Consider the following 16,297-nt stretch of genomic DNA (forward strand, 5'->3'; position numbering starts at 1 on the left):
GAAGCCTGGCTCTGCCAAACAGCTCAATGACTGTGAACAAGTTATTTAATCTTTCTGATCGTTCATTTCCTCGTCTGTAAAATGACCCAGTCATTTTAGTCTCTATCATCCTTTCCAATTCAGAATATTTGAATATATACTGTTTTTAAATACCCTGGCATTTCTCATATAGCCCTTTCACGTACATATCATTTCATCCTCAAAAGAATCATTAAATTCGATAAGGCTGGTCTTTGCAGAACAGATAGAGAAGGTGGGTAACATTTTAACTGTGGTAACGAAGATTGTGGGAAATTAGGTGATTGGCAGAGATTACCTATCTGATAAATGGCAGAACTGGAACAAGAACTCTGGTCTTTTGACTCCAGCAAACGCCTGTGTAGGCCACCAAATGATGCAAGAGAAAGCATGACTGTTTGGAATCATTAATTGTGTGCATGAATTTCTTCTCCTGGTGATACGCCCTTGAGCTACTTAAACCACACTAAACTCAAAGTAAGTAACAGAAATAAAAGTAACAAAATGACCAGTGCTTTACTGTGATATGAATATGGAGTAATTACGAGGGATTGAAAGATAACAGCTGAGCTCTGGGTGGGTAAGTTTGAGGCTGCAATGTGGGGCAACGTTATGATTCAGTATGGCCACTCCTTACCAGAAACGTAGAGATAAGGTACAGGCGGTAGGGGAACAAAGTCATGAGGAAACACAAGGAACTGGGAAATTCTCACAGCTTAGCTAGGTAAAGTAGGAGAACACATAGACTAAAAATATTTGAAAAACAATGGCACACGAAAATCACAGTATGTATCATGCTGGAATGAACCAAGACTAGGAAAGGATGTAAACTTGGTTAGACTGCAATAAAAAAATGTTTGTGACTGCAAAATCATATGCCAAAATGTGATAGGATTTAGGAAATGCACACTGAAAAACTAAGGGGTAAAGGGAATGACGTATGGACCCTACTCCCGAATAGTTCAGAAAAAAAATGTATGGGTGTAAATCGAACCAGAAAACTTTCTGCTTTCTGTTGCTCTCTGACCCAATTATTACTGTGGGTGGAATAAAACTCCACCCAGTTCCATAAGGATATGGGAGATAGGCAAAGGTTATAGACAGAAGGTATTAGCGGTGTTTATGTCCTGGTACATAGCCCCATTCTTGAGAGGGATATGCTAAACTCTTGTCTTGCTCAAGGTTTCCCTGAAGATCAACTGAGCTAATGAAGGAGAAAGTACTTGGTAATGACAATGGAGTAATAAAAGTGAAAGCATTCCTGAACTGTGGCAATATAACTGTAATGGATACACAGTTGTTACTATTAAGCTAAAAGAAAACCAAGGTTAGCATTGGAAAAAAAATCATCAGATTGGTAGACTTGGTTTTTTGATACTATAAACGCATAATAGACAATTTAGTTGCCCTAATCCTGATAGACACAAATCCACTGCTCTTTTCTCTTCCCAATGACTCATGAAGTATATTAGTTTGCCAGGGTTGCTGTAACAAAGCATCACAAACTGGGTGGCTTACACAACAGAAATGTAATGTCTCACAGTTCTTAAAGTTGGAAGCCCAATATCAAAGTGTCAGCAGGGTTAGTTCCTTCTGTGAGGGAATGATCTGTTCTAGGCCTTTCTCCTTGACTTGTGGTTGCCTGTTTTCTCCTATGCCTCTTCACCTAGTATTTTTCTACAAGTGTCTGTGCCCAAATTCCCTCTTCTTATAAGGACACCAGTCATATTGGGCGAAGGTCCACTCTAGTGGCCTCATTTTGACTTGATCACTTCTGTAAAGACCTACTCTCTAAATAAGGCCACATCTGAGGTACTGGGGGTTTGGACTTCAACATATGAATTTGGGGGCAAAACAATTCAACCCATAACATGAAGAATGGTTTCTTTTGTGAATGTAGGTCCTTTTCTTAAAGACCGAATTCTTTGATGATCCAATGGGTTCAGTGAGAGATGGTTCTCCCTTCTTTACTTTCTTAGTTTCAAGGCATGTCTCATTTCCACTGCTGAATCTGTCTCATTGAAATGGGGAAGAAGAGATAGGCTTGCCCTCCACAATAGTGCAAAGGATTGGCAGTGAATTCAAAGACCTACCAGGTGGTATTCCAGGCATACCCAATGGGGTGTTCCAGTCTTTCAGTATACAGATCTTTCCCCAAGAATTTAGTAGTAATAGGTGAGAACCCACCTTACTACTTTCTGCAAGAATGTACAAAAAATATTTTTATAATGAACACATCAGTGACAGAACACTTACAAATACCAGATACCAATACATTCTGTTGGAGAGCACACTTTTTTTTTTTTTTTTTTGCGGTACGCGGGCCTCTCACTGTTGTGGCCTCTCCCGTTGCAGAACACAGGCTCCGGACGCACAGGCTCAGTGGCCATGGCTCACGGGCCCAGCCGCTTCGTGGCATGTGGGATCTTCCCAGACCGGGGCACGAACCCGTGTCCCCTGCATCGGCAGGCGGACTCTCAACCACTGCGCCACCAGGGAAGCCCAGAGAGCACACTTTTTAAGACACATGAGGCATTGAAAAAGCCTTTTTTGTGTGTGTGGCCAGAATATTTATAAATCTGAGAATTATCCTATTCATTTATTTTTAACCATTAAACTAAATTTTTTTCTGTTTTAATAAAAGCATTTCATCTAGAATATTCATTGCAGCAGCCAGCCTTTTCCATTGTTCCCTGAGTGCACCCCCAAAGTTTAAAATATAGTCCTCATTTTCATTTGTCACGTACTAACACGTGCTCTACACCTTAACTGCAGGCAATTACTGAAAATGTCTTTGATGCAGTAAGACAAGCTGTACCTAATTCTCCTCTTCTGACTCTGCATACTTCAAGGATAAACTCTGGAAGTAAAAGGGGAAAAAAAAGGAAACCCCCAATCCTTTTTATGAAACCTTCCCTCAATTTTTATTCAAACAGTGACCAGTTGACTTCTCCTGCTACCAACAATTGCTAAATAGTGGTGAAAACTGTGTAAGAAACTATCAGTGAAGCATACCTGAGAAGCTCTGAAATAATCCCTAGAAAAGACTGGAAAATGTGCTGTAGGCTTCGTGTGCAGCAGTGTGTGAGAGTAGAGGCCTGAAACTGAAATCCTCAGTTACCTTTTGCAGTAGTCTGATGTCCAGCCCATGCACTTGTTTATTTTTGAATGCCTTTCCACTGTGTAGGAGCTGAAAGTGTACCTGTTGGGCTTAAACCAACAGTAAGCAATGGTGGTGACAATCACTGAACCCCAGCTAAGTTGAATTATTGGTACAACGAATATAATGAGAAGGAAAGAATCTAGCATTTCCTGAACCCTTACTTGGTGACGAGGTCAGCGCTTGGCCAACTTTAATGTGTGTACGAATCACCCAGAGCATCTTCTTAGCAAACATATTCAGATTCAGCAGGTCTGGGGCAGGGCCTGAGATTCTGCATTTTTAACAAATTCTCAGTGACTACTAGCTTCTGGTCCCCAGACCACAGTTTGTGTAGCAAAAGCCTAGATCCTTCATATTTAATACAATAAATTTGAGAGATAGATATTATTATTTTTTTAAAAGCAGACATTGAAGGAGAGATTAGAAAATTCATAAATGAGGAAAACTGTAATTTGACTTATAACAAAGTTCCTATTCTTTCCAGTACTCTAATAGCATCCAGTAAGAGCAACAAATGCTTTATTTTATTTTTAAAAGTTTGTGTCTCAAGTATGCCTGGTCACCTGTAACATTTGTCTAAATTTCTGATCCTCAGGCCCCACCCCAATCTATTAAATTGAAGTTGCTAGATGGCGTGTCTAGGAAACGGTATTTTAAACTGGTACCTAGCTGATTTTTGTGATCAGGAAAGTTTAGGAAACAATGATTACCTAGGTGATACTGTAGTTTTGGAACTGAAATGAGGAACTTTGGTGTTCTAGCTTTATTCGAGAGTTTGAGCAGAACATTACCTGCTCAGAACCTTTAATGCATTTCAACTTCACTGAGAAGGGCTGCTGGGGCACCGGAATGAAACTTGTCGGTTTCATGACGTAAGGGATATGTTTAAACCTGTATCTTATAACAGGGTTGTAAAATATAGTATCAAATTATGCCACTCTTAATTGTAAGGTGAAAACAACAACAGCCACAAAGTTTTCTTTCCCTCTTTATCAGGTAAATGATCTTTGCTACCAATCCAGTTACAATCGGTATTCTAGAATAGAAGCTCATCGGAATAATTTTTCCCGTGTCCAAGCTACATAATTAACTTTTTTCGTAGAAATCTCAATGTGATTAAAGTAAGGTTGGTTATTTATCTCTGCTTTGAAAAGTTTACTTTGCAGCAAGGAGATTACCCATAAATTTTTCACTATAGTTCTGAACAGGAAATGAAGGGCCAAAGTAGATTTTTTAAAGTAAACATTGAGTTACTTCTTTTAGATCACTGATATTCTTTCTGGCTTTTAAAAAACATGCTTAATGTACTGCAATACTATATGTGATTAAAAGGCACTTTAGGATCTTGGTATAGTTAAGTTAATGTACTTAAATATAATTTATTAGCTTGATACATTCTGTTATTAATGGAACCTAATAACTTAATAACTGGAAGACCTTGAATTTCTTATATATTTCTATATTTTTAAGAAAATCTAATTATATATGACCAATTTTCAAATGAAATATCACATTTCCTTTTAAAATTAACAGGGTATTTCAAATATGTCAAAAGACTTGTATACCGAAATCTCACTATGACACAATTCACTAAGGGTGGAATTTGCTGCAGGGAAGTTCAACCAATATAAATATTAGTCATTTGCAGACGCTCAACTTGAATTTCAAACCTAGATTGGGCCAGTTAAGTAGTTTTTCTGAGCCTCCATTTCCTCATCTGTAAAATAGGGACATTTCCTTGCCGAGTTATGTATTAGACTAGAGGTAGACGAATGGGCAAGCATGTGGTAGGTGATTAATGAATGGTAATAATAAAACAGGGCATCATTGCTGAACTGCTGAAAGGACTTCCTTTTACTGATTATCGCTTTTATAGTAATCTCAGAGAATGAATTCCATCATTATCTGTTTAGCAAAGTTCCTCCGTATGTACTTCCTCCATTGGATTACAATGAAGTCACATGATATCTACATTATACTTATTCAAATTCAACTACATGCACTTGACATGAAAGAGAAAACATGGAAAGAGGGGGAAAATCCCCCAATTTATAATTGTCTAGGCAATTCAGCCCAATATTCCGCTCAATGAGCATAAATATTCTGGTGTAAATATAAGATGAGAAATGTGAATCTTTCTTTCCATTGGTTTTGCTTCCATTGGTTCATGGCTCTCAAAGCGTGAACACTTCACTGTCCAAAGTATAACTCTAGGATCTTGACATATACATTTCTGTACAAAATATTCCTAAAGTGCAGGCCAACAACTGCACTTTATCTGCTGCTAACTGAAGAAAGAATGCTCTCTGTTTCAAAGCTGGAGGGAAAACTGGCTCTATTGGAACTATTGAGAAATACTGTGTCTCTCTTTGAAGTAACAACTTCCTGAGGAGTTTTCCAATGCAATGTTTAAAAATGTCTTATTTTGAAATAATTTTAAACACAGAAGTTACAAAAATAGTTCAGAAAGTTATTGTCTATCCTTCAACCAGTTTCTCTGTGTTAACAACTTTCATCACCATAGTCTAATTATCAAAAGCAGGAGATAAAAGCCTCATACTACTGAAAATGGACACTGTTGTTCATGGTGTCCATAAATTGTTAATGTGGCTACATTGAGAACACAGGTTTTGCTTCCATCACTGTAATTTTATTGCAGTGGTGACAATGAGACCTGCAACATTTTTTTTTAGCTAGGCTCATGAGTAAAAATTGGATATAACAAGGCTTTTCAGTACTAGAAAAGATGAAGGAATAAATAGCAACGTACTCTTGCTATATTTAACTTCTAGGGTCCTAAAGTAAATCGCTCGAGGAAATTGGATCCCAAAGATTACAGGTGGGGAATTTTGAAGTGTGTCCATATTCCACTGGAGATCAAAGAAGCCCAACTAAAAGAATTGTGGGCTGACTCACATGACAACTTCTTTTTTGAAAGGGCTATTTTATCTCGAAGATTATGAGTTTGGAGGAACTAAGGTGATTGGCAGTGGAAAGAATCAGAACATGTGAAATTCCTTAAAAACTTATTGACATAATTTTGTCTATGTTACACATAATTAAAATAAAAGAACCCTTTACACTTTGTGCAGAAAAAAAAAAAATCGGGAAATAAACATGTGTACAAAAACTCTTAACCAAACTACAAAGCTTATTCGAATTTTGCCACATTTTCTCCAATGTCCCTTTTCTGTCCCAGAATCTGATCCAGGCTCCTACCTTTCATTTATTTGTTCCATTTTCTTAGTCTCCTCCAAACTGTGACGATTCCTCATTTTTCTTATCTTTCATGACTTTCCTCTGACTCCAGGAAGATAAAGAAAAGTAAATCAAGTCATTTTTAAGAATGTCTGAAGTAGGTATCGATTTCTTAGCTAAAAGATCCTGTGTAAATCCCAAACCAGGATATTTTCTACAGAGGAGTATTTATCAGTTTGTCATTACACAAGTGAATGTACCAGGTGCCACTTACTGGAATGAATATAACTACCTGAGTGACAACAAAAGTAACAAACTGTTCTTGCTTTTGGATACTATTTTAGAGTCGGAGCCATTTCAGGCACTGGTGAAAGAATCTGTTAATGGTTCTCCATTTCTAACCCCTCAGATGGATTGGAGATTCAGCAATTTTGACTTTAGGTGCTTGATTTCTCAATGATCTTTCCGGGGCTTCCCTGCTGGTGCAGTGGATAAGAATCCGCCTGCCAATGCAGGGGACATGGGTTCGAGCCCTGGTCTGGGAAGATTCCACATGCCGCGGAGCAACTAAGCCTGCGAGCCACAACTACCAAGCCCGTGCGCGCGCCTAGAGCCCGTTCTCTGCAACAAGAGAAGCCCCCGCAATGAAAAGCCTGTGCACCGCAACGAAGAGTAGCCCCCGCTGGCTGCAGCTAGAGAAAGACCGCACGCAGCAACGAAGACCCAACGCAGCCAAAAATAAATTTAAATAAAATAAATAAATGTATTAAAAAAATAATCTTTCTGACTTTATTTAAAAGAAAAATGTATAGATAAGTAAGAATCACCTCATGCAGAAACTTTCTAAGCAGTGATCATTTTAACAGCAGTAATTATCTGTTTGGTGCCAGTATATGCAAAAATATCCTTCAATTATAAACATTAAATGGGCATGAGAGCATCTTTTAGGGAATTTAAAGTATGGTAACAGAAATGGAAAATAATGGTTGAGACCTCAGAGGTTTAAAAGTTTTGTAAACAGAATTCAAAGATTAGTAGTCATCGATCTATATATATATTAACTAATAAAAAGATAGATTTTTCATTGCACTTTTGAATATCAGTAGCAACATATAAGACTTTTTTCCTCAACCTTAGTGAGGTATAATTACAAATAAAAGCTGTATATATTTAGGTTGTAAAACGTGATAATTTAATAAACACACACATAAAATGATTACCACAATAAAGTTAATTAACACATCTATCACCTCACAGAGTTATGTGTGTGTGTGTGTGTGTGTGTGTGTGTGTGTGTGTGATGAGTCTGGAGGACTTTCTGTTTTCAGTTTTTTGTTCTTTTAGTCTAAGATTTGAAAAAATATTGTGGTTTGTTTAGAGTCTGATTTGTGATTACCTATTTTTTTAAGTAAACTTTTTATTTTAGAATAGATTTTGTCTACAGAAACATTGCAAAGATAATCAAGAGAGTTCTTACATAACCCTCGCCAATTTCTGCTGTTGTTAACATCTAACACTACCATGGTACTTTGGTTAAAACTAAGAAACCAGCATAGACACATGTCTTAAACTTGTGATTTTATTTAGATTTCCCCAGTTTTCCCATTAATATCCTCTTTCTGTTCTGGAATCCAGTCCAGGGGGCCACATTGCATTTAGTTGTCACGTTTTCTTAGTCTTTGCCAACCGGTGACACTTCCTTTTATCTTGTCTTTAGTGATCTTGACACTTCTGATAGAAACTGGTTAACAGTTCTGTAAAACACCCCTCAGTTTGGGTTTGTCTGAGGTTTCCTTAGGATTACATTGAGGTTACACATTTTTTGGCAAGAATTCCACAGAAGTGACGCTGTGCCTTTCTGAGCGCATCCTATCAGGGATGTATGATATCCACATGATAGTTTGGTTAAGTAGTGACTGCCAGGTGTCTCCACTGTAAGTTTACTATCCCTCCCTTTCCATCTTCTATTCTTTGGAAGCAAGTCACTGTCTAGCCCACCTGCAGGAGGGACAAGAATAAGCTCCACCTCCTGGAGGGGGGCTTATCTCCATATATTATTTGGAATTCTTCTACAAGGAAGATTTGTCTACAAAGGACTTCTAAAATCTAACATTTCTAAATTATCCAACTGATGTTGAAATAACGCCATTCATTTATTGCACACGTTTTGGGTAGATACCAATAAAGTACAAGGCATGCTAGGCCACTAACCTAATATATCCTAGTAGGAGAGAGAGATTAAAAACAATTAAACAGCAAATGAAAAAATTACACATCGGAATAAGTGTTACAAATGATACTCAGTATGTCGTGAGACAATGTGGTAATTCTGAGGTAGGTCACCTGAGAGAGTGCGGTTTGTAAAAGTCAGAGGTGTTGACATTTGAATTGAGAACTGGAGAAAGAGAACAAGCCCATTCTACAAAATCTTTCAAATGATAGAATGGTCTGGAGGCAGGAAATTGTCCTATGACGTTTCATTTCACGTGTCAACTTGACCGGGCCACAGGGTGCCTGGGTATTTGGTTAAATACTATTCTGAGTGTGCCTTTGAGGATGTGTCTTCATGAGACTTACGTTCCAATGGGTAGACTGAGCAAAGCAGATGTCGATGAGCCTTATCCAATCTGCTGAAGGCCTGAACAGAAGCAAAAGGCTGAATGAGGGAGAATTTGCTCTCTCTGCCAGACTGTGTTAGAGCTGGGATATCGGTCTTCTCTTGTTTTCAGAAGAGGACTTGAACTGGAATTTACACCATTGGCTCTCCCGGTTCTTGGGCCTTGGGGCTTAGACTGGAGCCATATCAGCAGTTCTCCTGGGTCTCCAGCTTGCTGACTTCAGACTAACATATGTCCCCAGAACAGAAAGGGGGCTGGGGTGGCCCAAGTACAAGAGAGAAACATAAACTGCTATGAGAAGAAGCAGGGACAGGGAGGAAGAATGATAAACTTCTATGAAGCCTGCCCCAGTGCCGTCTTGACGACCCTGTGAGAAAGGGGTTTGAATTTTGCTCTAAAGGTTGTGGGAAGCCTTTCAAAGATCCTCAGCAGGAAACTTAAATTATATATTACATTATTTAAAGATCATTCTAGGGCCCACAGATGGTAAAGGGCAGACGCTCTGAGGCCAGCGCTGTAGGCTGAGCTGGAGATGTCTGTGTGTGGCCTGCGCTGTGTCAGCCTGGATGCAGAGAATTGAAGGGGTTCCAGAGAATGTTTGGAGGCAGAAATGACAGGTCCCCTGTATCATGGTGCTCTCTCAAGCGGTTTTTATTAATTTTAAAAAGATAAAGATAACATTCTTACAGAATTTTAGGAGGTTAGATTTGTCCTAGGGAAGGGTGGGATCAAATTCCTGAGGAAGAGCACAGAGATATACGTACAAGGATGTTCACTGCAGCAAAAAATCAGAAAGAAGTGTCCATGAATGTGGAATTGGTAAAACAGAACATCCGTTAGAAAAGAACACAGTAGGTTTTTGTGCATGGAAAAGAAATGATGTTCGAGAGATACTAAGTGAAAAAGCATGGTAGAGAAGAGTCTGCATAAGACGATCCCACTGATGTGAATTAGAAGTGATTATCACTATGTCTACTCTATATTAAATATTATAAGAAAAAGTCTGATGAAGTATATCAATATATGTTAACAGCGGTTAACTCTGTTGACAGTGGTCATATCACGGTGCAGTGGAGATTATGAGGGATTTTTACATTATACCTTATACCTCTCTGTCTTACTAGAATATCTTAAAAAATGGATGAGAAAAAAAAATTTTTTTTTAGACGTGGAATTTTCCTTCCTTTCCATATAACTTATCTAATTAAAATATTCATCTTGGTAGTTACCACAAAAAAGTAACATAGAAAATTGTATTTACATTTTGGGACCAAAATACAAAGGAAGAGCAAGGTAATACCTTGCTCCTTTCCCTCCCACTTCCCGGAAAGAAAGAAAAAGCCCCAAAGAAACTGCTCATTACACCAAGGATCACAAAGGGTTAATTTGTAATTTGGTGATTTGTATGTAGTGTAGCACGGAAAAAAAAAATTGCACAAGTTTTCACAAATGAGACCGAAGGTTCAACATCATCCTGTGTCTGCTCTGCAGCCATTTCAATAACCCAGGAGAGGCGGTTGTTTAGAAACTCAGTTTTTCTTCTTCCCTCTTCTCACCAAGTCACATCCCTGATCCAGACACTCTTGGAGGGGAAAGGGGAAAATAATTTTTTTAAACCAGAGACACAAGCAGTACTTTTAGGATTAATAGGTACTTTAATGAAGTCTTTGAATCAGCTTTAAGAAATAAGTCCTATAAATATAATTTTCCTTTATAAAGATTATGGATTATACTCAAACCAGGAAAATGGAGAATATTATTAATTAAGTTGAAATTATTAGTATTTCCAAAATGATGTTGAAAACATATTTATTCATTTCCTTCAAGTAACATCAAAAACAAATAAGTGTACAAAGATTTTCCTATGTCATTTATTTAGGCAATGGTTTCTGTGGTTTAGTCAAGAAAGAGAAACAGAAGTTTATTTGTGAAATAAAACTAAAGCTTTCTTTTTAAGTTGTGCTTTATGAAAAGACTATTAATGCTTGGTTATCTCTGAGCACCAGATTATGGATTATTATGGATGACTACCATTTTCTTTTTACCTCCTTTTTATATTTTCCAAATTCTCCATAATAATCACAAATCACTTTTGCAATTAAAAAAAATGTTTCATTAAAGTTAGGTGTCTATAAATGTAACAGTGTATCTGATCAATGTCAATCTGCTTGCACTTTCTACATGGCATCAAGTAGTTCTCTTTTTCTCAAAGACGGAAGTTTGCAGATCTTGTTTACAAACTGGGACCAAATGACTTTTATCGTGATCACATTGGTCCCTACCTCTCCCTCTATCCAAAATGACAAGGCAATATCTATTGAGCACACCCTGACAAGCAACTTTTTAAAGGTCATTACTAAAATGACTATGCAGGCCTTTCATCGAATTCTAGAGAACCACAAAGAAAGGTCAAAGCAAAGAGAAGCTGACTGTTAGAAAAACTCCAGCCTCTTACACCTTCTCTTAGCCACAGTCACATGGTATGCAGCAAATATTTTTAGGTTACACTGAGAAAGCTTGAAACTGAAGCTTTGGTGTGCAATGTGCAAAAAAAAAAAAAAGAGAGAGAGAAGAGGGTTTTTTCATGACAATTGAAAATTTTATGCAAAGGGTGTGAGATCCTTGGATGAGTGTTATTTAGTAAATACTGCACAACATGCACATTGTACAACTGCGTAAAATAACTCTACTTTGCTTTCAACCACCTGAAGCCTTTCGTGCTTTCTGGTTTCAGCTTCTAAGCCGTGTAAATTATTTCTGACTCATTAGCCTTTCACCCTGGGGGCAACTCACAAGCTTCATAAAAGTGTGAATATTTTTTTGAAATCTCTTTTCCAGCCAATGAATTCATTTGCATTTTAGCCTCAGAATGTAAATCCCCATGGTGAAAAGCAACTAAATAATACTGGTCTCCCTCTCTTATATCTTCCCTTCTCTAAAACTGTCCTATTCATAATTAAAAGCACATAACCAAAGACCAATTCTACATTAGTAGTTTACAGCTGGGGACCATAAGCTGAGGAGGGAGTTGGCAGCAGGATGATACAAACACTACTAGGCCAGAGTTCCCCAAGCTTGGCCCAACTGACACTTTAGACTGATAATTCTTTATTGTAAAGGGCTGTCCTGTGTATTGTAGCATGTTCAACAATATCCCTGGCCTCTACGCAATAGATGCCAGTAATCAGAGCTGCAACTCCCCAGATGTGAACACCAAGAGTGTCTCCAAAATATTGCCAAATATCTTCTAGGGGACAAAATCGTCGTCTGCAACTGAGAACCACTGTACTAGATCAAAGACTACAGAAAGACTACAACAGGCCCTCTGTTCTCACCAATACAAATTGTTCCTTTGACCCCATGGCCAACCTCTATTTACCTAGCCACCACCAACATAAAATACAGATACTCATAAACGCCCTCACACTCTTCATCTCAAAGCCCTTGAAGAACACCATCTAGAGTTCTCCTGCTGAATAATATGTGGCCAATTTGTCTAGGAGGAGATAAGCAGACGCTGGTAACTTTCCCAGCCTTCCCTGACATGGCCGGTCATGCTTGTCACTTTTTTTTTTTTTTTGGCTGTGTTGGGTCTTCGTTGCTGAGGGCGGGCTTTCTCTAGTTGTGGTGAGCAGGGACTACTCTTAGTTGCAGTGCACGGGCTTCTCATCACGGTGGCTTCTCTTGTTGGGGAGCACAGGCTCTAGGCATGCGGGCTTTGGTAGTTGTGGCACACAGGCTCAGTAGTTGTGGCTCGTGGGCTCTAGAATGCAGGCTCAGTAGTTGTGGCGCACGGGCTTAGTTGCTCCGTGGCATGTGGGATCTTCCCAGACCAGGGCTCGAACCCATGTCCCCTGCATTGGCAGGTGGATTCTTAACCACTGCACCACCAGGGAAGTCCTGTTTGTCACTTTTCAGGTATGTAAGTTCATAATGTCTTGACTTCTGAAGCTCATGAATGCCCCTAGTTTCTTTATCCATTACCTACACTGCAAACCCATGCTCCCCCATGAATATTGTTTCAACCTAATTTCCTTTAATTAAATGTTTATTCTGCCTTGCAATTGTTCTTCTCATTTGGCACTTAAGTACGCAGTTATGATCCAGGCTCAAAATATTTATTTCCTGAAATTATCCTAGATTTAGAGCCAATTAATTAAAACTGAGGGATGGGATTTATAGATTAAAAAAAAACCACTTTCCCTAATTCATCCCACTACAAAGCAACACATATTAGCTCAAATAAATTTTATTTTTATGCCTCCGAATATATCCAAGTTGTCGTGATTTTTTTTTAATGAGGCAGATGATTCAAAATTCTTTTACTGATAATGAATTGATATGAAACTGAATTTGAATTTACTTAGTTGCAACTTCACTTCTCACTTTAAACAACTCTTTCTCAGTGATTGTCAGTACATAAAAAGCCCCTTTGCTTATAAACAATGCAGCTCTAATACATAACAGGGCCTTGCTTATTCTTACTTGATGCCGCTTTTGCACATACATGAATAACACTAAAAACATATTTACGCACTTAGTGGAAACAGCCATACAAGAGTAACTGTAGGATTCCCTTTATATGAAATTCTAGAAAATGCAAACTACAACGTCTACCTGAAGATGGCAAGTTGGGTAGGGTTGGAAGAGAGAGAATACAAACGGGGCAAGGAAGCTCCAAGGAAAATGGGCAGAGGGAGTGGTTTCCTCTGTGGAAGAAACATTCTTTTTTTTTTTAAACATCTTTATTGGAGTATAATTGCTTTTAATTGCTGTATAACAAAGTGAATCAGCTATATGTATACTTATATCCCCACATCCCCTCCCTCTTGCGTCTCCCTCCCGCCCTCCCTATCCCACCCCTCTAGGTGGTCACAAAGCACCGAGCTGATCTCCCTGTGCTATGCGGCTGCTTCCTACTAGCTATCTATTTTACATTTGGTAGTGTATATATGTCTATGCCACTCTCTCACTTCCTCCCAGCTTACCCTTCCCCCTCCCCGTGTCCTTAAGTCCATTCTCTATGTCTCTGTCTTTATTCCTGTCTTGCCCCTAGGGTCTTCAGAACCTTTTTTTTTTTTTAGATTCCATATATATATGTGTTAGCATACGGTATTTGTTTTTCTCTTTCTGACTTACTTCACTCTGTGTGATAGATTCTAGGTGCATCCACCTCACTACAAATAATTTAATTTTGTTTCTTTTTATGGCTAATATTCCATTATATATATGTGCCACATCTTCTTTATCCATTCATCTGTTGATGGACACTTAGGTTGTTTCCATGTCCTGGCTATTGTAAATAGTGCTGCAATGAACATTGTGGTACATGACTCTTTTTGAGTTACGGTTTTCTCAGGGCATATGCCCAGTAGTTGGATTGCTGGGTCGTATGGTAGTTCTATTTTTAGTTTTTTAAGGAACCTCCATATTGTTCTCCATAGTGGCTGTATCAATTTACATTCCCACCAATAGTGTAGGAGGGTTCCCTTTTCTTGTGGGAGAAACATTCTTAATGAATTCTTCTCTATGGAAAACTCTGGAAAGTAGATTTACCATTAATAGATTCATAATCTTGAGTAAGCGTCTTAGTCTCTGCTGGCCTGTTTCATCTTTGGTAAAATAAGAATGATGATACCTACCCTCTAAGGCATATTGAATGACATAATCTGTTTTAAGCTCTTAGGGCTGTGCCTGACATACAGGTGTTTTGTAAGTGTTCTTTTCTATGCCACTTCCCTCCTCTGTTCCCAGCACTGGCTAATAATTTGTGAGGTCCAATGCAACATGGAAATGAGGGCTCCCTTGTTCAAAAATTATTAAGAATTTCAAGACAGCAACAGGAGAACATTAAATCAACTGAGGGGCCCTTCTAAGTGCAGAGCTACAAAGCCAGCCTGGCTCGCTCCCCTATGGTTGCAAGGTTCCATTTGTCTATTCTACTAAATTTAAAGTCACTCTTCAGTTTGACAATTGACAGGGAAATAAATTCAATTAAAGAGGGCTTATGTGTGTTGTTTTTCAATGCTGGTTCACTTTTAGTCAAGCTGTTGAGTGTTAGTGACCCTAGGGCTCTTATAAAGGAACTGTTTTAATCTGCCATGGTATTTCCCTGGTTTGTATCATTCTCAACATGGAGGAATTGAAACAAAATACCTTAGTTGTCTACAAGTAATTGGACCCTTGATGATAGCCAAAGAGGCACTTAATTCAAAAGTACTTTATCTAGACTTAGCAAATAGCAATCACAAAGAAAGCAGGATAGCTTTAAATTGGTGTCTTAGATCCCATACTGGAGAGTTTGAAGGAACTGGTCCAGATGTCTAAGAGTAAGATACCCAAAGAGGAAGACCTGGTCTCCAAACCACCGAGCCCCAGCTCTGCCTGTTATTCCTTCTTTATGGATGCATCAGCATGTCCTTTAATGGGTTTCTCAAAGTTTTCACAACCTATTTATGAAAGAATCCTGTAAAAAAAATCAAAATAATTGTGTGAATATATATATATATATATATATATTCATTCACACACACATGCACAGAAATTTCCAAATTTTCTGTTGGAAGAAACACACACAGGCACAAAAGGCATCTTAACAGAAAGCAAAGAGAATGAACATTTTTTGAGCACCTTCTAACCTTCCATGTCCCAGGTGTTTTATATTCATTGGAATATTTAAGCGTATGTTAGTTTTCATTCGTTCATTTAATCCCAATACACTCAAGACCTTTTTTTTTTTTTTTTTTTAAACAGTGCAGAAACAGGTTCAGAGCAGTTATTTAACCTGCCCAAAGTCACAGTTAGCAAGTTGGAGGGTCTGGATTGAGAATTTTACCCGACTCCAAAGCTCATGTATCAAAATCCTATTCAGTTTAAATGATTAAAAATTCAGGGGTCCAATCTGTCACAGTATCTTTGAATCAAACACCAAACAAACAAAACGCAAACTTTAACATACTTGCTAATCATATTAGTTTACATGGTCGCCTTGCTGTCACCATAATTTCCATCCTTTCCCCCAACTCCATCAGCATAAATCATTCAGCGGCTAAGGGTTAGCAATTCTGCTAACAGTTATCAGGAGAACAGGCTGGCTTCTTAGTAAAGATAAACAGTTAAAATTTGTGGTGTGGGACTCACTCCGAAGACCTTAAGAAAAAAATGAGCTGTTTGGTAAGGCAATCTCTCATTCACTGCTGGGCGAGAGGGAACCCCCGCACGCTGGTCTGGAGGATTCCCAGCCGGCGAGTCCTTCGGAGCAGCCCGCGGGTCGGCGCAGACCGCGCAGGCGCCAGCCCGG

At 38.6% G+C, this 16,297-nt stretch overlaps 1 long non-coding RNA gene and 1 other non-coding gene across 2 annotated transcripts; one reads left to right on the plus strand and one right to left on the minus strand.

The window, feature by feature from the left end:
* The first annotated feature begins 5,731 nt into the window (after window positions 1-5,731).
* LOC113626907 (small nucleolar RNA SNORA1) lies at window positions 5,732-5,866 on the plus strand. The gene has a single exon (XR_003435335.1). It is a non-coding gene; the product is annotated as a small nucleolar RNA SNORA1 (small nucleolar RNA).
* Window positions 5,867-15,206: 9,340 nt separating this feature from the next.
* Window positions 15,207-16,259, minus strand: LOC113626767 (uncharacterized). Its single transcript, XR_003435259.1, has 2 exons — window positions 15,956-16,259; window positions 15,207-15,463 (listed from the first exon to the last, which is right to left on the minus strand). It is a non-coding gene; the product is annotated as an uncharacterized LOC113626767 (long non-coding RNA).
* Window positions 16,260-16,297: the final 38 nt, after the last annotated feature.

The sequence above is a fragment of the Aethalodelphis obliquidens genome, unplaced genomic scaffold, assembly GCF_003676395.1.
Source record: "Aethalodelphis obliquidens isolate GAN/ISIS:26980383/991018 unplaced genomic scaffold, ASM367639v1 scaffold19, whole genome shotgun sequence".
In the NCBI taxonomy this organism is placed as follows: Eukaryota; Metazoa; Chordata; class Mammalia; order Artiodactyla; family Delphinidae; genus Aethalodelphis; species Aethalodelphis obliquidens.